Here is a 25,183-nt window from a genome sequence, read left to right on the forward strand (position 1 = left end):
GTAGTGTTATTTTATATATTACTATATACTATGTAGTAATAGTGATAATAAGTGGTAAAGTGATTGTCCCATATAGTTATGTATCATTTATCACATCTCTTACACAGTTAACTTCTTTGAACACCAGTTTCTCTAAGTGACGCTCGGTTTTGTGACGGCGTTGTGTATAGAAGGCTTCTGGAAAATGTTTTATATCAATGTAGAAATAAATTGATTGAGTCTTAGTGGAAAGGCCTTGTGGTGAGAATATGTTACGAGGTAAAAGTCAGCAATGACTCTGAAACTGATTATATAAACATGTGAAAAAAATATTTGGTAGTCAAAAGCCCAGATGTACATTTCTTGGGATAATTGATGATTTTAGTATGGTTTTATGTTTGGGGCCACTATTTTTTCTTTTTGTTTCCTTAATATCCGCTTACAATGTTAGCTCTGTTTACATCATGTGATTTCAGAGTTCAAAGAACTCTAATGTGTGTTTTTAAATTTTGCTTTTAATGTAAAAAGAACAGGAAAATATGAGACCAAAGTGATATCTCTTCCTTTACCTGACACCTCAAAATGTGTCCCACTGTGTATAACGACTGCTCTTCCTCTCCTACCCTCTCCTTTCATTTTTTGTCCTCCTTTCCTATGTTAGCTGGCAAAAATACAGAAATTGAAGTACTTAAGAAAAACAAATTTGAAATCTCTTGTAATCCCATTACCAAGCAGTAATCAGGTTTCTGAGCATTTGACACGTATCTTTTGTGGGGTTTTCTATGTAAAATGAACTGTATGTATTGTTATTTGTCGTTCTCAGCCAGGCCTTTTCATTAATATCACCTGTAATAATTAAAATATCCGTATAGATTCTGCAATACACCTCATACTTAACCAAATCAGAATCTCTAGGGGTAGGGTGAAGAGGGTTTTGTTGAGAAAAACAAAAAACTTCCCTTCAGAAAATTTTAATTGCCTTCAGAAATCTTCTAAAACAGAAAAAACCAAGAATATCGCCATATTATATGTGAAGAAAACTTTGACTTGTATACAACTGTCCATCTAATGATTTGGTTTGGACTTTTTCCCAGCCATTCCGCCCTGGGGTGAATTTGGACTGCTGTCGGGATTTCCGCCATCTCTCTGTGCGCTCTGTTATTCTATCTGTGTGGAGTACGGACGTGTCACACTTCCCTGTCGCAGGCTCTGTCAGTGGGCTCACAGTGAGTGCTCGAGGCTCATGGAGCTGTTTGGTGTTCCTTGGCCTGAAGATATGGAATGCAGTAGGTGCGAAAATCATAGATTTTTCATGGACCATTGCTTCTTTTGCAGCATATTTAAAATTATTTGTCTTCTAGTTCATCAGTTTTTAAGAACTTTTCGAAGTGTGTATATTACTTATAATTTTGAACAGAAGTTTCATGCCTCAGAGCTGTTCATTTCCTTAGGAATTTGGAATAAAATGAAAAAGGTGGAAAAAGAAAAACATTTCAGTGAAGAAAATTTTAAAGTAATTAAGAAAAACATAAGATATTGATTGTTTGATATCTTTCCCTTAGTTTTTTTTTTTTTTTTTTTCTGGTTATAAAAGTAATGCCATTTATAAAGCATTAGAAGATATAGAGAACATAATCATTTGTTGCCTCATTATTAAATATCTCTAATGACTTAATGGGACTCAAATATCTTTATGATTTCGGTGTTATTGACTACAGTAGTTCTGTCATTTCTGTTTTTCTTCCTTTTTTTCAATTTTGGTTTTTTGATCATGCAACATGTGGGATCTTAGTTCCCTGATCAGAGATAGAACCCGTGGCCTCTGCACTGGAAGCACGGAGTCAACCACTGGACTGCCAGGAAAGTCCCTTTGTTCTGTTTTACTATCATGTATTACCATACCCAGACCCAGAAAATGTCAGATACTTTTCAAATCACTTCCAATATATAGATTGTAAGCATTTCCTGAAGGTTTGAGGACATTTACCTGACAGTCTTATAGATTTGTTTAAGAGAACATAATTGTTAGTAATAACGTGTATGGTAGTAATACTGCATTTTTTTATACTATAATGTTGTGCCTTTTCGTGTTCTTAAATGTTTCAAGGATAAAGCATAGATGAATACCTATAAAGCTCTTACTGTCTAGCTTTGTCCAATAATATTTTGCAGTGTTTGCTTCAGACTTTTTTTTTTTTTTTTTTTGGCTTGCAGGATCTTAGTTCCCCCAACTAAGGATGGAACCTGGGGCCCAGACAATGAGAATACCAAGTCCTAACCATTGGACCACCAGGGAATGCCCCAGATTTCTTTTTTAAAGAAATAAAGCAGTACAGGTAGAGTTGAAGATTCCTTCGTTAGTATTCATCTTGATTTCATTTCCTTCTTTTCTCCCCAGAGATGAGATCATCAGTGTTGAATCTGTCGTTAATTCTTCTTGTGTTTGTTTTTATACTCTTAGTGTACATCACAAGCATATCCATAAGCAACATTCTATGCTTTTTTACGTTCCATATATATATATATAAATATATAATGTTGTACATGTATCTGTGTTTATATCTGTATCTGTTGTTTATATTTGTTAGCCTGGTTCTTTCCTCTTAATTGCTGTGTAATGGCCAATTGTGTTAATACTACTATCTGTAGTTACTTAGCCATCTTCTACTGATGGTCATTAAGTTATTTCCAAGGGTTTGCTATTATGGGCAGTGCTGCACAGAACACTTAATTCTCCTTCATGTTTAAAATCAATTTTATTTATCATCTGTCAATAGCCCTTGGAGATAGGTAAAAAGCCCACGTTGTCACTGTCATTTGATAGATGGAGAAACTTAAAACATGTGTTAGTTACTTGTAGTCAGTTCACTGACAGCTGGCTTTCTTTGTCTACTCTGTTTTTCACCTGTTTGACATACTCTCTTGTCTAGACCCATCAAACCATTCATCCACTGTCTCCCCAAAACCTTATAGTATTTATCGTTCCTCTTTTAGAAATCTAAATTTATTGGTATTTATAACAACAGTTATGAATTACCTCGGCAGGAATCCTATTTTAAGTTTTGTGTCTAACTACAATTGTTTAGTGGTCTTTTTATTTTAATAGATTATGTACAGTTATAGAAATGTCATTATGATCTCTGTTTTGTTAGTATTAAATCTGTTTTATGTCCTCAGTATTTTGCCTGGAGTTGCCTAACTCTGAATTCTTCCTTAACTTCTGACAAACTGATCTCTCATAATAACCTTTCATTCTTCCACATCTCTCATATCCTTGTTCATACTGTACCTCTTCTTCAGTTTTATGGATACCCCAAAGTTATGGGGTTTGATCTCAGCTTTCCTAATAGCTCCCTTCCTGATCTCATTTCTTTTCTTACTTAGGTTAAACTTTGTTGTCTGTCACATAAAATAGTACTTTTGCTAACAATTTCAACTTATTCCATCTACTGTGCTTGTTCAGATCTCTAGCTGGACCAATTCAACTAATTTATTACAAATTAATTATGCTGCATATTTAATTATTTAAATCATAGCAACACCTTTTTTTTTTTATTACAGTCCAAATTCTATCATTGTTTTATTATATTTGCTTTATCACATCTGTCCATCCCTCTACTGATCTACTAATCTACATTACTCTTTGAGTGTATTTAAAAATAAAAGAGAGACAACAGTTACTGTCCTCACAAATATTTTATTAGGTCCTTCACCAAACATTTGTCTGTAGTGTTTTTTTTTTTTTTTTCCTTCCGTTTAAAACTTTACAAGGAAATGCACAGATCTAAAGACAGCACCTGAGTTTTGATAAAAAACCTGCAGCTTAGAAAGCCAAATCCTTAGAAGGGTGTAGAACCTGATCATTACCATTGCCTCACGCTCTCATGCTCCTTGCTAGTCAGCCCATGTCTGTGCCATCCTCTGGAGGCAACTGCTGTTTAGCATCCTTCCTAGATGATCACTGTGTGTATTCTAGAGCTTCATACAAATGAAGCCATACGTGTATAACTCTCATTGTGCTTGAGTGAAGAGTGCTCTTCTTTGCTCTGTTTTCAAGACTCATTAATGGTTTTGTGTTCATTAATAGTTCTTTCCTTTTTCTTGTCTTCCATTGTATATATTACTATATTTGGCTTATCCATTCTCCTGTTGCTAGACAGTTTAAACCATAGCCGCTCTGTTTGGTCTTTGTCTTTAGTCGGTTTTCAGTGTGGTCAACGGGGAAGTTTCTATTCATTCTCCCCAGCACTTATGCCAAATCTACGTCACTCACTTCAAACCTATATTTCATTTCACAGTCATTCCGTATGTGACCCTTACTCCCCTCAACCTCAGTCTGTCCTCCTTCCCTGAAAATCACTTCAGCATTTTGTGCACACTATTGTGGTCTGCTAGTCTGCTACATGTCACTCAGTCCAGTCCTTCTCAATTTCCTTTCTTGCATCTTCTTCTTCCTGGTGCTTCTTAGCAATCTGTTTCTGTTCTTTTTGATTCTACATGTTTCCTCTGGATAATTTCATCTCACTGATTTTAACCGTTCCCCACACGCTGATGCCTCCTAAATCCAAATCTATACCCTTGTCATCTTTCTGGTAAGTTCCAAATCTGCCTAACAAGCAGCCGTTGGATATCCTAACCTGAATTTGTCTCAAGTACCTCAACTTCAACATGTCTAAAATTGATTTTACTCCTTGCTCATTTTATTTTTTTTAATTCCTAGAAGGCATATTCCTCCTTCATTGACCCAAGCTCCCACAATCCAGTCAGTTGTAGATTCTGTTGCTTTTATTTAACTAATTTCACAGCTGTCTCATTCTCATTGCCTGATCTGGTTTTAGTTATGGCTCATCGGATATCTCTGCTCTCAATTTTGTACAGCTCAAATGTCTTCCATACTCCTTCTAGTCATCTTTCTAATTAACTTGTATGTGGGGTGAGCGCTCAGTCATGTAGAACTTTTTGAGACCCCGTGGACTAGATATATAGCCCACCAGACTCCTCTGTCCATGCATGAAATTTTCCAGGCAAGAATATTGGAGTGGGTTGCCATTTCCTTCTCCAGGGAATCTTTCCGACCCCAGGATCGAACCCACGTCTCTTGTGTCTCCTGCAGTAGCAGGCAGGTTCTTTACCAGTTGAGCCACCGGGAAGCTGTTAAGTTGGGTAAGGGCCATATGAATATACTTAGTCAACAGTTATCCATTCAGCAAATATCAATTGGATGTCTTCCATGTGCTTGACCGGAGAAGGCAGTGGCAACCCACTCCAGTACTCTTGCCTGGAAAATCCCATGGGCGGAGGAGCCTGGTGGGCTGCAGTCCATGGGGTCACTAAGAGTCGGACACAGCTGAGCGACTTCATTTTCACTTTTCACTTTCATGCATTGGAGAAGGAAATGGCAACCCACTCCAGAGTTCTTGCCTGGAGAATCCCAGGGACGGGGTGACCCTAGTGGGCTGCCGTCTGTGGGGTCACACAGAGTGTGACGTGACTGAAGTGATTGAGCAGCAGCAGCAGCAGCAGCATGTGCTAGACACTACTCCAGATAGTGGAGATGAGTAGTGAACAAAACCTGGTCTGTTCTAATGGAGCTACAGTTCAAGTGATGGCTGTAATGGTAGAATATAGATAAGCAGATAATGTCAGATAGCAGTGACTGCCAATAAGAAAGAATAGAGTTAGGTGACAGTGATACAGTATGGAGACATTAGGGAAGTCCTTTTTTAATAAGAAGACAGTGTGACAGGGACGTGAATGAAATGAGAGAACAAATGATACAGATATCTAGGGAAGATCGGTCCAGGCAGAGGAAGCAGAGCAACAAGTGCAGAGGCTCTGAAGTGGAAGCGTGCTGGTTATATTCACAGAACAACGGGGACACCACAGAGGCTCGAGCCGTGTGAGTAAGGGAGAAGGGAAGGAAATTCGATCAGAAAGCACTGGGGTTGGGAGGTGTCTTTAGAGCTCCTTTATGGAATTTGGATTTGATTCTGAGTGAGTCAGAAGATGTTGAGCGGAAGAGACATGATCATGAGCACAGGGGTGGCATGTCTTTAAAGAATCACCCTGGTTCTTGTGTACAAATGGAGATGAAGTGGAAGCCACTCCAGAAATCCAAGGATGAGGTACTAATCGCTCAAACTGGGTGGATGCTGTGGAGGACGTGGAAAGTGGTCAGATTCTAGATACATTGCGAAATCGAATGACAGGAAGTGCTGGTAGGTTGTGAGGTGGATACTCAGAAGCAGTTTCAAGGAGGACCCCAGGGGTTTCGGCCTGAGCAACTAGAAGAGTGGGATTATCATTTGTGAAAATGGAGAAACTAAGGAGTGGAAATCAAGAGTTTGGTTTTGGAAGGATTGGAAAGTAAGGAGTGTGTCTGTGATGAGTTGGTGGTTGGATGTAGAGATGTGTCCATTGATATGTTTATGTCAGTGTTTACACACACACGCATACACATGTTTCTGAAAGTGCTTACCTCTTGTGCTTACGGTTCATGCGCTCTTCGTGCCCCAGCAACACTACACACACCCTGTTTGAACTTCTGTGCCTTTGCTCGCATTTTTTGTTAGAATACTGATTGCCATACTGCCAGTACAGGCAAATACTGATTCAAAAATCCTGTGTTGAGGGGCTGACATGAAATCTTTCATAATTTTGATTGCTTCATATATCATGCTGCTGTATCTTGTATTGTGTTTATAAGTTTGTGCCTTCTTTTGAACTCAAGGATAGAGTGTTTTTTAGGTGTTTTTCTCTTAAAGCCCTGGCTTACTGCAGAGTTCTAATAAATGTCTCTGTGAATGAGTTTCTGTCATTTCTCTTTATAATCCAAGCCTTGTGAAGAAAACGGTTTGTATTAATCAGCTTCAGTATAAGCTTATACATGTATTTGGCAAACTTAATATCAGTGACAGTTTCTTGGAAACGATTTGATCCATGTAACTACTGAAATTCTAGTTGATGGGAGTCTGAGGGCTTAGAAACTGGTGCTGCCAAGAAAACTGAAAATGCAGGAAGTTCATGAGAACAGTACTTGCGATCATGTGAGAATGTCTGCAGCACGTCCCTGATTTTTTCTGTACTGTGCGTGTGATGCTTTCTCAAGTCTGGAAAACTGTCAAAATGCAGATTTCTTGGGCCCTAACATAGGCATAATAGAATTTGAGGTGCTGAAGAATGTCTCATCCTCTCCTACCCTCTCCCCATGTCCATAAGTGTCTTCTCCACGTCTGTTTCTCCATTGTTGCCCTATAAATAGATTCTTCAGTAGTGCTTTTCTAGATTCCATATATATGCATTCGAATACAATATTTATCTTTGTCTTTCTTACTCACTTCACTCTGTGTGATAGCTTCTAGGTTCATCCACCTCATCAGAACTGACTCAGATGCCTTCCTTTTGATGGCTGAGTCATATTCCATTGTGCATATGTACCACAATTTCTTTATCCATTCATCTGTCAATGGACAACTAGGTTGCTGCAGTGAACAATGGGATACATGGGTCTCTTTCAACTTTGGTTTCCTCAGGGTATATGCCTAGGAGTGGGATTGCTGGGTCATATGGCGGTTTTATTCCTAATTTTTTAAGGAATCTCCATACCGTCTTCCATAGTGGCTGTATCAATTTACATTCCCATCAACAGTGCAAGAGTGTTCCCTTTCCTCCACACACTCTCGGCATTTATTGTTTGTAGATGTTTTTGATGATGGCCGTTCTGGCCGCTGTGAGGTGATATCTCATTGTAATTTTGATTTGCATTTCTCTAATAATGAGCAGTGTTGAGCATCTTTTCATGTGTTTGTTATCCATCTGTATGTCTTCTTTGGAGAAATGTCTGTTTAGGTCTTTTTCCCACGTTTTGGTTGGGTTGTTTGTTTTTCTGGCATTGAGTTGTAGGAGCTGCTTGTATATTTTGGAAATTAATTCTTTGTCAGTTATTTCATTTGCTATTATTTTCTCCCATTCTGAGGGCTGTCTTTTCACCTTGCTTATCGTTTCCTTTGCTGTGCAAAAGATTTCAGGTTTAATCAGTTCCCACTTGTTCACTTTTGTTTTTATTTCCATTACTCTAGGAGGTGGGTCATAGAGTATCTTGCTTTGATTTACGTCATTGAGTGTTCTGCCTATGTTTTCTTCTAAGAGTTTTATAGTTTCTGATCTTACATTTAGGTCTTTAATCCATTTTGAGTTTATCTTTTTGTAGGTGTTAGAAGTGTTCTAATTTCATTATTTTACATGTAGCTGTCCAGTTTTCCCAGCCCCGTTTATTGAAGAGCCCGTCTTTGCCCCATCGTAAATTCTTGCCTCCTTTGTCAAAAATAAGGTACCCAGAGGTGCATGGGTTTATTTCGGGCTTTCTCTCTTGTTCCATCAGTCTATATTTCTATTTTTGTGCCAGTACCATACTATCTTGATGACTGTAGCTTTGTAGTATAATCTGAAGTCAGGAAGGTTGATTCCTCCAACTCCATTCTTTGTCAGGACTGCTTTGGCTGTTTGGGATCTTTTGTGTTTCCATATGAATTGTGCAATTTTTTGTGCTAGTTCTGTGAAAAATGCCATTGGTAATTTGATAGGGATCGCGTTGAGTCTGTAGATTGTGTTTGGTAGTATAGTCATTTTCACAGTATTGACTCTTCCTACCCAGAAACATGGAATATCTCTCCATCTGTTTGTGTCATCTTTGATTTCTTTCACCAGTGTCTTATACTTTTCTGTGTACAGTTCTTTTGTCTGCTTAGGTAAGTTTATTCCTAGATATTTAATTGTTTTTGTTGCGGTGGTGAATGGGATTGATTCCTTAGTTTCTCTTTCTGACTTTTCATTGTTAGTATATAGAAATGCAAGTGATTTCTGTGTACTGATTTTGTGTCCTACAACTTTGCTAAATTCACTGATTAGCTCTAGTCATTTTCTGATACTGTCTTTAGGGTTTTCTATGTACAGTATCATGTCATCTGTAAACAGTGAGAGCTGTACTTCTTCTTTTCTGATCTGAATTCCTTTTATTTCTTTTTCTTCTCTGATTGCTGTAGCTAGGACTTCCAGAACTATTTTGAATAATAGTGGTGAAAGTGGACACCCTTATGTTGTCCCTGATCTTAGGGGGAATGCTTTCAGTTTTTCACCATTGAGAATAATGTTTGCTGTAGACTTATCATATATGCCCTTTACTAGGTTGAGGAAAGTTCCTTCTGTGCCCATTTTTTGAAGTTTTAATCATAAATGGGTGCTAAATTTTGTCAAAGGCTTTTTCTGCATCCATTGGATTTCATAGTGCCAGTAAAATCGACAGCTCCAACAGAGGGGGGGCGGGGAAGGAGAAAAAGAAGAAAAAAGCCAAAAGAATCTACAGAACAAGTCAAAAAATAAGAATAATAAATGTTTTTCTTGAGTCATTGCTGTCAGCGTCCTTTCCCTCGCTGGGAGTCACAGTCCACTTTACCTCCCTAGGATGCCCTCCAGCACTGTGCTGATCTCTGGACCTGCTGTGGGGGCAGCTTAGATTCTAATCTGGTCCAACTCCTGTGTGTTCTTGCCTCCAGTGTCCAAACCTATCAGAACTAGTGAGTTTTCTTTTGTGGGAGTTCTCAATGACCTTTTATATATTCCATAGACACAGAGTCTGCCTAATTGATCGTGTGGATTTAATCTGCAGCTTGTACAGCTGGTGGGAAGGTTTTAGGTCTTCTTCCTTAGCCACACTGCCCCTGGGTTCCAGTTGTGGTTTTATTTCCACCTATACATGTGGTCCTCCACTGGGGTTTGCTCCTGCGGCTGCCCTGGAGGACTTGGGTTTGCCCCTGTGAAGGCCAGGTGTGGAGGTGGTTCCGCCGCTTGGGTTGCAGGGGTTCTGGCAGCACCAGGTACTCAGGGGAGTTGGCGACGAGGGCAGCAGGACATACAGTGCTCTAGAAGGGTATGGCAACCAGTATTGGCCAATACGCTCCAGTATTCTTGTCTGGAGAACGCCCCTCCTCCCTGACAGAGATGCCTGGCAGGTCACAGTTTACAGGACAGCAAAGAGTTGGACAGGACTGAAGCGACCCTGTGGGCGTAGACGCAAGATAGCGGACAGCTGCCTGTGGCAGCTCTGCCCCAGTGAGAGTTGAGCTTGAAGGTGGTGCAGCTGCTTGGGTTGCAGGGACCCTGGCAGTGCCTAGTGTGCAAGGATACGGACTGCCTCCGCTGCCAGAGTTACATCCCTATCAGAGCCTCTTGTAGCCGGCGATCGAAAGGCCTCTTTGGCCATTCTACCTGTAGCTCCACCTGCTCGAACACTTAGAGGGTTACCTTGCCTGGGGTCCTTCTCTGTTGTTCGGTGTGTCAGGCACATAGAGGGGCCCCCCTGGCTAGAATCCTAGTCTGTAGGTTGGCGCCTCTGGCACTTAACGTGGCACCCTGGGTGGGGTCCTACTCTGTAGTTCAGTGTGTCAGGTGTTTGATGGGCCAGCCTCTCTATTGTCCAGCTGCCGATGCTGGCGTGTGGGGAGAGAGAGGCTATGGTGATGGCTCCATCCCCTACCCGTGACTCCACTTGAATGGATTCCACTTGATCGGGAGAGAAGCCAAAGACTCTGCCTACCTGATTCAGAGCCAAAGTCTCGGAAACAATAATTGGACTTAGGCCACCACAATAAGGATATATATATCCTTGGTGTTTTTCTTCTTCTGTGAGGCTTTTTTCCCACTTTAGCGTGAATAATTTTTTCTATTTAATTAAAAAGAATTTAAGCCCCAGCGTCTTTGGTAGATGATGGATCTAAATTGGGAAAATATTTTCCATATTGTGTTGAAATAAAGTCACGTTGCAAAATTCTGTTGATTGACATTAGAGTGTTGTTAGTGGAGACTGGTTGTTGAAAAGATAGGAAAAGTAGGCTCTTCACAGCGAGGCAGGCAGTTGTAGAAAAAGGACGATGACCAAGATATAGGGATAGTGGTGGAGGCGGATTGTCTGCCTTTTCTGCTGGGGATTCTCCATCAGTTCCCAGTAAAGAGACCGAAGAAATACAGCAGATGAGGCTTTTCCACTGTTAAGGTGGTATTTTAAAATTTAACTTTATTTTATATTGGAGTAATGTTGATTTATGATACTGTGCTAGTTTCAGGTGTACCGCAAGGCGATTCAGTTATGCATGAACAGATATCCATTCTTCTTCTATTCTTTCCCCATATAGGTTATTACAGAATATTGAGTACAGTTGTTGATTCTCTGTTTTATATACAGTAATGTGTATCTGTTAATCCCAAACCCAATTTATCCCTCCTTTCCACTTTTCCCCTTTTGTAACTGTAAGTTTATTTTCAAAGTCTATGAGTCTCTTTCTGTTTAGCTTGAGTTGCTTTCTCACTGTATCGTTATCATGGCAGGTACTGACTTGTCTTCCCTGGGGATTTGGCTTTAACCAGAACTGTGTAATACACAATGTCCCACGTTACAACCTTCTGACCTACAATTCTCCTCTTTACTGTCTTGCTCAGTTGAAGGTTTTGGTTGTTGCTGTTATTACTGATTTTGTTTTTAGCACTCCTTTAATATAAGCATTTGTGATATATGGACAGTATTTCTAATTTATGAAAGGTAATACAATGCAGTTAAAAAGTACTGAAGGAGTCATCGGATGCGGTTTCTCCCCCAAGTTCCCTTTTTCTCCTCTCCTCTTTTTCTGGGTAAACGTATTCAGTCCCATACTTTGGATTATATAGGTCAACTTTTCTTCTGAACTGCGACGTGTATCTGTTTATATGACATCTCCAACTCAACGTGTCTGAAATACAATTCTTAATTTTTCTTCTTAAACCCTGTCCCTGTTCCTGCATTCCATCCCCAATTATTTCCATTCAGTAAATGGTATTGTCATCTGTGAGTAGTTGTTCATTTGCTAAGTCGTGTCTGACTCTTTGCAACCCTGTGGACTGCAGCCCACCAGGCTCCCCGTCTCATCGAGTTTGCTCACCTTCATATGCATGAAGTCAGTGATGCTGTCTAACGGTCTCATCCTCTGCTACCTGCTTCTCCTTTTCTCTTCAGTCTTTGTCAGCATCAGGGTCTTTGCCAGTGAGTCGGTTCTTCACATCAAGTGTCCAAAGTATTGGAGCTTCAGCATCAGTCCTTCCATTGAATACTCAGGGTTGATTTCCTTTAGGATTGACTGGTTTGATGTCCTTGAAGTCAAGGGGACTCTCAAGAAGCTTCTTCAACACCACAGTGAACTAAAGCATCAGTTCTTTGGCACTCAAACTTCTATATGGTCCAACTCTAACAGCTGTACATGAGTACTGGAAAGATCATATCTTTGACTGTATGGACCAGTCCAGCTATAATCATGCGCCGGTTAGAGATAAAGTGTAATAAGGGAATTTTTAAACAGAGTCAGCCTAAAAGACAAAATAAGCTAATTTGTAGAATAGAAATGCAAAATGATGACTGGAGATAAAAGCGTGGGCTACTAGAATCCAGGTCTGAAGTGGCTGGGGTGGCTAGGCATTCAGTTTCTATGGGTATACAGAAGTAAAAGTGTTACATGGGAGTCAGAGAGTCCTCTGACTAGGCTTATCAGTTAAAAGTAGGAGTCAGAAATGGAACTCTCCTGCTCCTAGAAGAAAGTTTACATGAAAGGTGGAACCAGCTCTTTTCTGAAACTGCATTTAGCATAAAAACACTTAAAATATTTATCTAGAGATGGGAGAGGGCCAAACTTGAATGACTCAGTAGCTGAGTCTATGGTAGCTGATAATGCCTGGAGTGTGCAGTCATCAGTATTAGACCTGGTTTTTAACTAGGGCCCCATAAAGTAAAGTGAAGTCGCTCAGTCATGTCTGACTCTGCGACCCCATGGACTGTAGCCCACCAGACTCCTCCGTCCATGGGATTTTCCCAGCAGGAGTACTGGAGTGGATTGCCATTTCCTTCTCCAGAGGATCTTCCCAACCCAGGGATCAAACCTGGGTCGACCGCCTGAGCCCCCAGGGAAGTCCAGGGCCCCATGGGTACTGGTAAAGACAAAAATGAATGAAACATGGTGGATAAATAGAGGGAGTGAGTAAACAGAAATTCCAAAGCACAATTAAAGAAAAAAAGCTAAACCTAAAAAGTCATTCAATAAAATCAAATCAGGAGATGGATTCACTCCCAAATGTAATGAAAGTAGTAAATAGAAATTAATAATTTTCTAAAGACTTATTTTAAAACTATGTATGTTTAGGATTCTTCAATAGATAAATAATAAAAAGCACTTTAAAAGAATAAGAACTTATGATAAATTAGCAGAAATGAAATAAGAATAGACAAACATAAAAGTCAATTTGCCTAGAAATGTAGTTATAGGAATTAGGTCAATAGATGGAATGAATTCTAAAGTAGACATGATTAAAGAGAGAACTAGTAAAGTGGAAAATTGTTCTAACTCTAGATCACCCAGAATGCATAATAAAGACATAAAATACTCAAAATTACCTAATTATGCCATTAAGAGATATTAAAAATAGGTTGAGAAGCTTCAGTATACATCGAATGGGAGTTCTAGAACAAGGGGCTGTAAGAATGACTAAGAAATGATAACTAAAGAACTACATCCTGAATTTATCAGAACTGAAAACTTGAAACCTCACATTAAAAGTACGCTCTGCATACTAAGCAGGACAAGTAAAAACCAATCACAATGAGAAACATTCTTTGCAAGTATAAGGATAGAGCAACTAGAAGGCTAGAGACATTTAAAAGTTACCAGAGAGAAGAAATCTCCAAAAGATTATCAACTGTGCAGGCTTCTCCACAGCAACAATTGCGGCTAGAAGATAATGAACTAATATCTTTAAAATGCTGAGTGATGATAACTTTATCCATCTAAAGCACCACTGAAGATTGAGGACAAGAGAAAGACATTTTGGGTCAAGGATAAAATAATTTATCTTCAGCATACCCTATCTATAAGAATTTCTAAAAAGCATCCTTTAGCAGAAAGAAAAGAGAACCCCAAGATAGGATGAGGGTGTACTTTTTGGCAAAGCCACTAAACAATGATAATAACAAAACCAATTATTTTTGTAAAGGTTATTCTGATTCTCTGGAAAATAATAACAAGTAGTATTAGGTAGCTCAAGTGTGCTAGGAGCATAGTCTTGTTCAAGAAGATGGAAGTGCTGAATACTTTCAACTATAACTTTTTCTCATAAAGCCAAGTATAAGTACATATTGTAAATGTATGTATGTATTTAATGAGCACCTGCTATGTCCCAGACACTGATCTAGGCTCTGGGAATAAGACCACTGGGGGAAAAAAACTCCTCGTTGAGTTTATACTTTAGTAGGAGGAAACTATATATTGTTTAAAAACAGTAGTATAGCACAGACAGGCTTGAAAGAAATACATTGGTAAATAGGAAAAGATACGCTTGACAAATGTGATGGTCTGATGAGGAAACACACTGGCGTGGCAACAGTGACGTGAGATAGAATACTGTTGACAGTGAGCACTGAAGTGCATTGGGCAGCTGGAGCATTGATATAACACCTAACACAGCCTTAAAAGTGAAAAGTGACAGGATCAGAAGGAAAACGGAGGAGCCACAGATTAGCATATCTCTATTAAAACAGATAGGTAGGGACTTACCTGGTGGTCCAGTGGTTAGGAATTGCTTCGCAGTGCAGGGGACATGGGTTTGATCCTTGGTCAGGGAACTAAGATCCCACGTGCTGCAGGGCAACCAAGCCCACACACCGCAGCTAAGACTCGATGGAGCCAAAGAAATACATATCCTTAAAAACAAAAATGAATAGATAAACAGAAAATTAGTCAAGAAAGCACATATACCTTGTTTTGTTGCACTTCCCTTTATTGTGCTTTGCAGACACTTCACTTCAGTCACTTCAGTCGCTCAGTCATGTCCAGTTCTCTCTGACCCCATGGACTACAGCCCGCCAGGCCTCCCTGTCCGTCACCAATTCCCAGAGTTTACTTCAACTCATGTCCATTGAGTTAGTGATGCCGTCCAACCATCTTATCCTCTGTCGTCCCCTTCTCCTCCCACCTTCAATATTTCCCAGCATCAGGGTCTTTTCCGATGAGTCAGTTCTTTGCATCAGGAAGCCAGAATATCAGAGTTTCAGCTTCAGCATCAGTCCTTCCAAAGAATATTCAGGACTGATTTCCTTTAGGGTGGATCGGTTGGATCTCTTTGCTGTCTAAGGGACTCTCCAGGGTCTTCTCCAACACCACAGTTCAAAAGCATCAGTTCTTCAACGTTTAGCTATCTTTATCGTCCAGCTCTCACATCCATGCATGACTACTGGAAAAACCATAGGACTAGATGGACTTTTGTTTACAAAGTAATGTCTCTGCTTTTTAATATGCTGTCTAGATTGGTCATAATTTTTCTTCCACAGAGTAAGTGTTTTTAATTTCATGGCTGCAGTCACCATCCGCAGTAATTTTGGAGCCCCCCAAAAATAAAGTCTGTCACTGTTTTCCCATCTATTTGCAATGAAGTGGTAGGACCAGATACCGTGATCTTAATTTTCTGCATGTTGAGGGTTTGTTTCTTTTCTTGTTTATTTTTTAAAAATTTATTTATTTTAATTGGAGGCTATTCCTTTACATTATTATATTGGTTTTTCCATACATTGACATGAATCTACCTCTGGTGTACACGTGTTTCCCATCTTGAACCCCCCCCCCCCACCTCCCTCCCCGTCCCATCCCTCTGGTTTATCCCAGTACACCAGACCCGAGCATCCTGTGTCATGCATCGAACTTGGACTGGCGATAACCCTGTATACGAGACAGTAAAAGAGACACAGATGTATAGAACAGTCTTTTGGACTCTGTGGGAGAGGGTGATGGTGGGATGATTTGGGAGAATGGCATTGAAACATGTATATTATCATATGTGAAACGAATCGCCAGTCCATGTTCGATGCATGTTGAGTTTTGAGCACACTTTTTCACTCTCCTCTTTCACTTTCATCAAGAGGCTCTTTAGTTCTTTGCTTTCTGCCATAAAGTTGGTGTCATCTACATATCTGAGGTTATTGATATTTCTCCCGGAAATCTTGATTCCGGCTTGTGCTTCCTCCAGCCCAGCATTTCTCATGATGTCCACTGGATAGTAGTTAAATAAGCAGGGTGACAATATACATCCTTGACGTACTCCTTTTCCTACTTGGACCCAGTCTGTTGTTCCATGTCCAGTTCTAACTGTTGCTTCTTGACCTGCATACAGATTTCTCAAGAGGCAGGTCAGGTGATCTGGTATTCCCATCTCTTTAAGAATTTTCCAGTTTATTATGATCCACACTAAGGCTTTGGCATAGTCAATAAAGCATGAATAGATGTTTTTCTGGAACTCTCTTGCTTTTCCGATGATCCAGCGGTTGTTGGCAATTTGATCTTTGGTTCCTCTGCCTTTTCTAAAACCCGCTTGAACGTCTGGAAGTTTACGATTCACGTATTGCTGAAGCCTGGCTTGGAGAATTTTGAGCATGACTTTACTAGCGTGTGAGATGAGTGCAATTATGGGGTAGTTTGAGCATTTTTTGGCATTACCTTTGTGATTGGAATGAAAACTGACCTTTTCCAGTCCTATGGCCACTTCTTGAGTTTTCCAAATTTGCTGACATACTGAGTGCAGCATTTTCACAGCATCATCTTTTAGGATTTGAAATAGCTCAACTTGAATTCCATCACCTCCACTAGCTTTGTTCGTAGTGATGCTTCCCAAGGCCCACTTGACTTTACATTCAATGATGTCTGGCTCTAGGTTGGTGATCACACCATCGTGAATATCTTGGTCATGAAGATCTTTTTTGTATAGTTTTTCTGTGTATTCTTGCCACCTCTTAATATCTTCTGCTTCTGTTAGGTCCATACTATTTCTCTTCTTTATTGAGCCCATCTTTGCATGAAATGTTCCCTTATTATCTCTAATTTTCTTGAAGAGATCTTTTGTCTTTTCTATTCTGTTGTTTTCCTCTATTTCTTTGCACTGATCACTGAGGAAGGTTTTCTTATCTCTCCTTGCTATTCTTTGGAACTCTGCATTCAAATGAGTGTATCTTTCCTTTTCTTCACAGCTATTTGCAAGACCTCCTCAGACAACCATTTTGCTTTTTTGCATTTCTTTTTCTTGGGAATGATCTCGATCCGTGTCTCCTGTATAGTGTCACGAACATCCATTGATAGGTCATCAGGCACTCTGTCTATCAGATCTAATCCCTTGAATCTATTTCTCACTTCCACTGTATAATCGTTATGGATTTGATTTAGGTCATACCTGAATGGTCTGGTGGTTTTCCGTACTTTCTTCAATTTAAGTCTGAATTTGACAATAAGGAGTGCATGGTCTGAGTCACAGTCAGCTTCCAGTCTTGTTTTTGCTGACTCTATAGAGCTTCTCCATCTTTGCCTGCAAAGAACATAATCAATCTGATTTCAGTATTGTACATCTGGTGATGTTCATGCGTAGAGTCTTCTGTTGTGTCATTGGACGAGGGTGTTTGCTATGACCATTGCATTCTCTTGCAAAACTCTATTAGCCTTTGCTCTGCTTCATTCTGTACTCCAAGGCCAAATTTTCCTGTTACTCCAGGTGTTTCTTGACTTCCTACTTTTGCATTCCAGTCCCTTATAATAAAAAGGACATCATTTTGGGGTGTGAGTTCTAGAAGGTCTTGTAGATCTTCTGAGAACCATTCAACTTCAGCTTCTTCAGCATTACTGGTCAAAGCATAGTCTTGGATTACTGTGATATTGAATGGTTTGCCTTGGAAATGAATAGATCATTCCGTTGTTTTTCAGATTGCATCCTGGTACAGCATTTCAGACTCTTGCTTTGCAGACACCACAGTTTTTACAAATTGAAGGTTCGTGGCAACCCTGTGTTGAGCAAATCTGTTGGTGCCTTTTTTCCCAAAAGCATTTGCTCACTGCATATCCCTGTGTCACATTTCGGTAACACTTGCATAACAGGCATATCTCTGAGATATTGCAGGTTTGGTTCCAGACTACTTCAATACAGCAAATATCACAATAAAGCAAGTCATGCAAGTTTGGGGGGTGGATTTATATATAAAAGGCTCTCCATGGGCCTCCCTATTCACTTAGTCACAATGATGCTGAAATCAGGTCAACTAATCTTACAATGGCCGCTAAGGGTTCAAGTGAAAGGAGTTGCATACCTCTCACTTTAAATCAAAAGCTAGACATGATTAAGGTTAGTGAGAAAGTTATGTTGAACGTTGAAACAGGCCAAAAGTTAGGCCTTTTGAGCCCAGCAGCCAAGTTGTGAATCCAGAGGGAAGGTTTTTAAAGACAATCGAAAATGATAACTCTAGTGAATTCATGAATGATAAGAAAACAAAACAGCCTTATTGCTGATACAGAGAAAGTTTTGGGATCTGCATAGATCAGCCAGCCATGGCATTCCCATAAACCCAAGCCTAATCTAAGACAAGGCCCTAACTCTAATTCTGTGATGGTTGAGAGGAATGAGACAGCTTCAGAAGAAAGGTTTGAAGCTAGCAGGGGTCAATTTCGTGAAGACTAAGAAAAGATATCATCTCTGTAGCATCAGAGTTCACGGCAGAGCAGCAAGTGCTGATGTAGAAGCTGCAGCAAGTTATCCAGAAGATCTAGCTAAGATCATTCATGAAGGTGGCTGTTCTAAACAACAGATTTTCAGTGTAGACAGAACAGTCTTCTATTGGAAGAAGATGTCACCAGGACTTTCATAGCTAGAGAGGAGAGGTCAGTGCCTGGCTTGAGAGCTTCACAAGGCAGGATGACTCTCTTGTTAGGGGCTAATGCAGCTGGTCTGGTGGCTCAGTGGTAAAGAATCTACCTGTCAATGCAGGAGATGTGGGTTTGATCCCTGAGTCGGGGAAAATCCCCTGGAGCAGGAAATGGCAACCCACTCCAGTATTCTTGCCTGGGAAATTCCATGGACAGACGAGCCTAGTGGGCTACAGTCCATGGGGTTTCAAAAAGAGTAGGGTATGACATGGCAACTGAACAGTAACAAAATGCTCATTTGCCGTTCTGAATTACGCTAAATCTTTTCTTCCTGTACTCTGTAAATGGAACAACAAAGCATGGGTGACAGCACATCTGTTTACAACATGGTTTACTAAATATTTGAAGCCCACTGTGGAGATCTGCTGCTCAGAAAAAAAGAGATTCCTTTGGAAATATTACTGCTTATTGACAATGCGTCTGGTCACCCAAGCACTCTGATGGAGATGTACAAGATTAATGTTGTTTAATGCCTACCTTCTCAACATCCATTCGGCAGCCCACAGATCAAGGAGTAATTGGAACTTTTAAGGCTTTATTATTTAAGAAACATATTTTGGGAGTGGCACACCTCACAGCTTGCATGATCTTCGTTTCCTGACCAGGGATTGAACCACAGTGAAAAACCACAGTGCCAAATTCTAACCACTGGACTGCCAGAGAAGTCCCATAAGAAATACATTTTTAGGCTGTAACTACCGTAGTGACTCCTCTGATGGATTTGGGTGGTTAAATGAAAACATGGAAAGGATTCACCACTCTAGATGCCATTGAGAACATTCGTGATTCAAGGGAAGAGGTCAAAATATGAATATTAGCAGAGTTTGAAAGAAGTTGATTCCAACCCTCATGGTGCCTTGTGGGGCTGTAAGACTTTGGTGGAGGAAATAATACCTAGTGTGGTAGAAAAATCGCAAGAGAACTAGAATTAGAAGGGGAACCTGAAGATGTGACTAAGTTGCTTCAATCCCATGATAGGACTTTAATGGATGAGGAGTTGTTTCTCATGGGTGAGCATTAAGAAAATGATTTCTAGACATGGAATCTACTCCTGGTGAAGATGCTGTGAGGACTGATGAAATGACAACAGAGGACTTAGAATATTACGTAAACTTAGTTGATAAACAAAAGCAGGGTTTGAGAATATTGACTTCAGTTTTGAAAGACATTCTACTTTGGGTAAAATGTTGCTGCTGCTGCTGCTAAGTCGCTTCAGTCGTGACCGACTCTGTGCGACCCCATAGACGGCAGCCCACCAGGCTCCGCCGTCCCTGGGATTCTCCAGGCACGAACACTGGAGTGGGTTGCCATTGGGTAAAGTGTTACCAAACAGTCATTCATGCTACAGAGAAATTTTTCATGAAAGGAAGAGTCAATGGATGTGGCAAACTTCAATATTATCTTATTTTAAGAAATTACCATAGTTATCTCTCCTACAGAAACCACCGCGATCAGTCAGCAGCCTTCAACATCGAGGCAAGACCCTCCACAACAAAAAGAGTATGACTCACTTGAAGGCTCAGGTGACGGTTAGCATTTTTTAGCAATAAAATATTTTTTAATTTAGACATGAACATTGTTATTTAGACTCTTATGAGTTGATACTACATTCTACATTATAATATAAATATGGGTTTTATACGTACTGGGAAACAAAATAATCCCCATGCCTCACATTATTGTGGTATTTGTTTATTGTGGTGGTATGGAACCAGACTACAATATCTTTGAGAATGCCTATATAGAAGATTTGAACAACACAACTAATAAAGTTGGTCTAATACATATAGAAAATTTTGTACCTAACAAATAGAGAATAAGCGTTATTTCTTTTTTTTTTTTTTGATTATTTATTTATTTGCATTACAATAGTTTAATATGAACAATCAGAGCTAATGAACAGTATAACAATATTTTACAATTGAAATAATTAAACTATAAAATTACTACATAAAACAGGTCTGATCTAGCTAATTTACTTCCTATAATCTCTTCAGTGCTGCAAAACCATTTCTTTCTTTTTTTTTTTTTTCATGTTTTAATAAACACTTCGTCTTTTTGTATTGCTTTCTTTTTCATCACAATAATAGAAATATAACACCATATATCACTGTAAAACACATTTCCACATAAATGCTGATAAGCACAAAATATTTTTCATCATTTACATTTTACCTGTAATAATATATGGCAGGATTAAAGCTGCATCCATCATGTGTCTAACTAACCTTGCTGTAATGAATTTTTAAATGTAATGGTTTCTGTCGCAAAGTAAAATCGTACATAATGTCTAGTGACACAGTACGATGGTGGATGGGTGGTTTTGGAAAATGGAAATGCAACTTCATTTTTAATTAGATGAATAAACTTCACCACCTCCACCTCCAGCCAGCTTCCCAACCCTCCCTCCCACCACCATTATTTATTTATTTATTTATTTTAAATGAGGCTTTTAATTAATGTTTGACAGAGCTGATTCAGGTTGAATAGACTAAATTTCTTTAAACAAACTTACTTATACTCCAGAGTCCTTTAAAACCTTAATAGCATTTATACATTGAAGGTATTTGATTTTCTTGTAACTAGCACTTCAAATGCAACAAGCATTTGAAGCAACAAGCATTTGACCCAACAAGTAAAACTTTCTACAGTTCATAACTTTTATAAATAAAATAAATTAAATGTACAGTGAATAAGTTCTCTGAAATATTTCAATATTCCTGCAGGTTCAGTAACATCATAAAATACATATCAACTAAAATTCACAAATCTAAAAACCTGTTAGGCATTTTTAGGCGTTTTAAGTTGGAAATGAAGACCAATGTTACATCGTAATATGCCAATTACAAATAGTACTTCAAATAGAAAATACTACAGTTTGTCCCAAACTTTAAAAACTATTCATGAACTCAACACTGAACTATTGATGGCTATGAGAATTGTTTCCTAGCCTTTTTGAAAATTTCAACCCATTTACGTTTAAGGTAATTATTGATAAGTACGATCCCATAGCCATTTTCTTTATTGCTTTGGGTTCAAGTTTATACACTCTTTCTGTGTTTCCTGTCTAGAGAAGATCCTTTAGCATTTGTTGGAGAGCTGGTTTGGTGATGCTGAATTCCCTCAGCTTTTGCTTGTCTGTAAAGCTTTTGATTTCTCCTTCATATTTGAATGAGATCCTTGCTGGGTATAGTAATCTGGGCTGTAGGGTATTTTCTTTCATCACCTTAAGTATGTCTTGCCACTCCCTTCTGGCCTGAAGAGTTTCTGTTGAAAGATCAGCTGTTATCCTTATGGGAATCCCCTCATGTGTTATTTGCTGCTTTTCCCTTGCTGCTTTTAATATTTGTTCTTTGTGTTTGATCTTTGTTAATTTGATTAATATGTGTCTTGGAGTATTTCGCCTTGGGTTTATCCTGTTGGGGACTCTCTGGGTTTCTTGGACTTGGGTGATTATTTCTTTCCCTATTTTAGGGAAGTTTTCAACTATTATCTCTTCAAGTATTCTCTCATGGTCTTTCTTTTTGTCTTCTTCTTCTGGGACTCCTATGATTCGAATGTTGGAGCGTTTAACATTGTCCCAGAGGTCTCTAATATTGTCCTCATTTCTTTTAATTCGTTTTTCTTTTTTCCTCTCTGTTCCATTTATTTCTACAATTCTATATTCTAGTTCGCTAATCCTGTCTTCTGCCTCTGTTATTCTATTGTTTGTTCCCTCCAGAGTGTTTCTGATCTCATCTATTGCATTATTCATTGTATATTGACTCTTTTTTATTTCTTCTAAGTCCTTATTAAATCTTTCTTCCATCTTCTCAATCCTTTTCTCCAGGTTATTTATCTGTAACTCCATTTTGCTTTCAAGATTTTGAATCATTTTCACCATCAAAATTTGAAATTCTTTATCAGGTAAATTCCCTATATCTTCTTCTTTTGTTTGTGTTGGTGGGCAATTATCTTGTTCCTTTACTTGCTGGGTATTTCTCTGCCTCTTCATCTTGCTTATATTGCTTTGCTTGGGGTGGCCTTTCCCTCTTCTTGCAGTTTGTGGAGTTCTCTTTATTATGTAGTTTCTTCGCTGTGTGTGGGGTTGGACGGGTGACTTGTCTGGGTTCCCTGGTTAGGGAAGCATGTGTCGGTGTTCTGCTGGGTGGAGCTGGATTTCTTCTCTCTCCTTTAGAAGACAATGGGCTGCTTTTCTGGGAGCCTGATGACCTCTGCCAGTATTCAGAAGTTGTTTTGTGGCCTTTACTCCACGTTCAAATGTTCTTTTGATGAATTTGTGGGGGAGAAAGTGGTCTCGCCGTCTTATCCCTCCGCCATCTTGTTCCTTCCTCCCCAGAACACTGGATTCTTATATTCCAACTTGGTCGTGGAGTATCTCTTCCCAGCTGCTCCAGCAAGGCGCAGCCGCTGTACCTTACCTTGGACGAGGGGTATCTCCTCAAGGCCGCCCCTCCCGCTTTGAATGTGGATCAGCTCCTCTCGGCCCTCCGGTGCCCAAGCAGCCACCGCCTCCTGGACGTGGTACAGCTCCTCTCGGCCACCGCCCTAACCCTGGGCGCGGGGTAGCTCCTCTCAGCCACGATTCTGCACGTGGTCGGTTGCTCCGGAGCCGGGCGTCTCTCGCGTCTGCGCCGCCGGAGCCGGGCGTCTCTCGCGTCTGCGCTGCCGGGCGTCTCTCGAATAAGCGTTATTTCTGAGCACAGAAGGAGTACTTTAAAAAATGGACTATGTCAAATCATAGGCTCCAGTTTCATCCACCTCATTAGAATTGATTCAAATGTATTCCTTTTAATTGCTGAGTAGTTCTCCATTGTGTAAATGTACCACAGCTTTCTTATCCATTCGTCTGCAGCCAGTCCAAGTACAATGCATGATACAGGATGCTCGGGGTTGGTGTACTGGGATGAACCAAAGGGATGGGAGGGGAAGGGAGGTGGGAGGGGGGTCAGGATGGGGAGCATGCGTAGAAAAAAAATGGAAACAACTGTTCTACTTCAAAAAAATAAATATATAAAATTAAACATAAAAAAATAAAAGTTGAATTGAATCAAACGTATTTTTGTTACTAAGATTTCTCTAAATCCTCTTTCTGCTATGGGTTATTATTCTTGGTTTCAAATGTTAATGGAGATGTTACTTGCATATTAAACTCTGAACTGAGGGGGAAAAAAATGGACCATGAAAAACAACAACAAAAAAGGACTATGTCCTATATCACAAAAGAAGTTTCCAAAATATAAGGTTCAGTTCAGTTCAGTCACTCAGTCGTGTCTGACTCTTTGCCACCCCATGAATCACGGCACGCCAGGCCTCCCTGTCCATCGCCAACTCCCGGAGTTCACTCAAACTCATGTCCATCGAGTCGGTGATGCCATCCAGCCATCTCATTCTCTGTCGTCCCCTTCACCTCCTGCCCCCAATCCTTCCCAGCATCAGAGTTTTTTTCCAGTGAGTCAACTCGTCGCATGAGGTGGCGAAAGTACTGGAGTTTCAGCTTTAGCATCAGTCCTTCCAATGAACACCCAGGATTGATCTCCTTTAGAATGGACTGGGTGGGTCTCCTTGCAGTCCAAGGGACTCTCAAGAGTGTTCTCCAGCACCGCAGTTCAAAAGCATCCATTCTTCAGCGATCAGCTTTCTTCACAGTCCAAGTCTCACATCCATACATGACCACTGGAAAAACTATAGCCTTGACTAGACGGACTGTGGCTGTACTAGTTTGCATTCCCACCAACAGTGTAAGAGGGTTCCCTTTTCTCCACACCCTCTCCAGCATTTATTGCTTGTAGACTTTTGGATAGCAGCCATTCTGGCTGGCGTGAAATGGCACCTCATTGTGGTTTTGATTTGCATTTCTCTGATTATGAGTGATGTTGAGCATCTTTTCATGTGTTTGTTAGCCATCTGTATGTCTTCTTTGGAGAAACGTCTGTTTATTTCTTTGGCCCATTTTTTTATTGGGTCGTTTATTTTTCTGGAATTGAGCTTCAGGAGTTGCTTGTATATTTTGGAGATTAATTCTTTGTCAGTTGCTTCATTTGCTATTATTTTGTCCCATTCTGAAGGCTGTCTTTTCACCTTGCTTATAGTTTCCTTTGCTGTGCAGAAGCTTTTAATTTTAATTAGGTCCCATTTGTTTATTTTTGCTTTTATTTCCAATATAAGGTGTGTCATGGAGAATCCTGCTGTGATTTATGTCGGAGAGTGTTCTGCCTATAGGAGTTTTATAGTTTCTGGTCTTACATTTAGATCTTTAATCCATTTTGAATTTATTTTTGTGTATGGTGTTAGAAAGTGTTCTAGTTTCATTCTTTTACAAGTGGCTGACCCGTTTTCCCAGCACCGCTTGTTAAAGAGACTGTCTTTTCTCCATTGAATATTCTTGCCTCCTTTGTCATAGATAA

At 39.8% G+C, this 25,183-nt stretch overlaps 2 pseudogenes; one reads left to right on the forward strand and one right to left on the reverse strand.

The window, feature by feature from the left end:
* LOC129557885 (acidic leucine-rich nuclear phosphoprotein 32 family member D-like) overlaps positions 1-25,183 on the forward strand; it is a 146,874-nt pseudogene that overhangs the window by 32,406 nt on the left and 89,285 nt on the right.
* Positions 1-25,183, reverse strand: part of LOC148774936 (acidic leucine-rich nuclear phosphoprotein 32 family member D-like) — a 147,889-nt pseudogene that overhangs the window by 27,602 nt on the left and 95,104 nt on the right.

This window comes from Moschus berezovskii, chromosome 18 (genome assembly GCF_049115385.1).
Source record: "Moschus berezovskii isolate FMDL1 chromosome 18, NW_MosBer_1.0, whole genome shotgun sequence".
Taxonomy (NCBI): Eukaryota; Metazoa; Chordata; class Mammalia; order Artiodactyla; family Moschidae; genus Moschus; species Moschus berezovskii.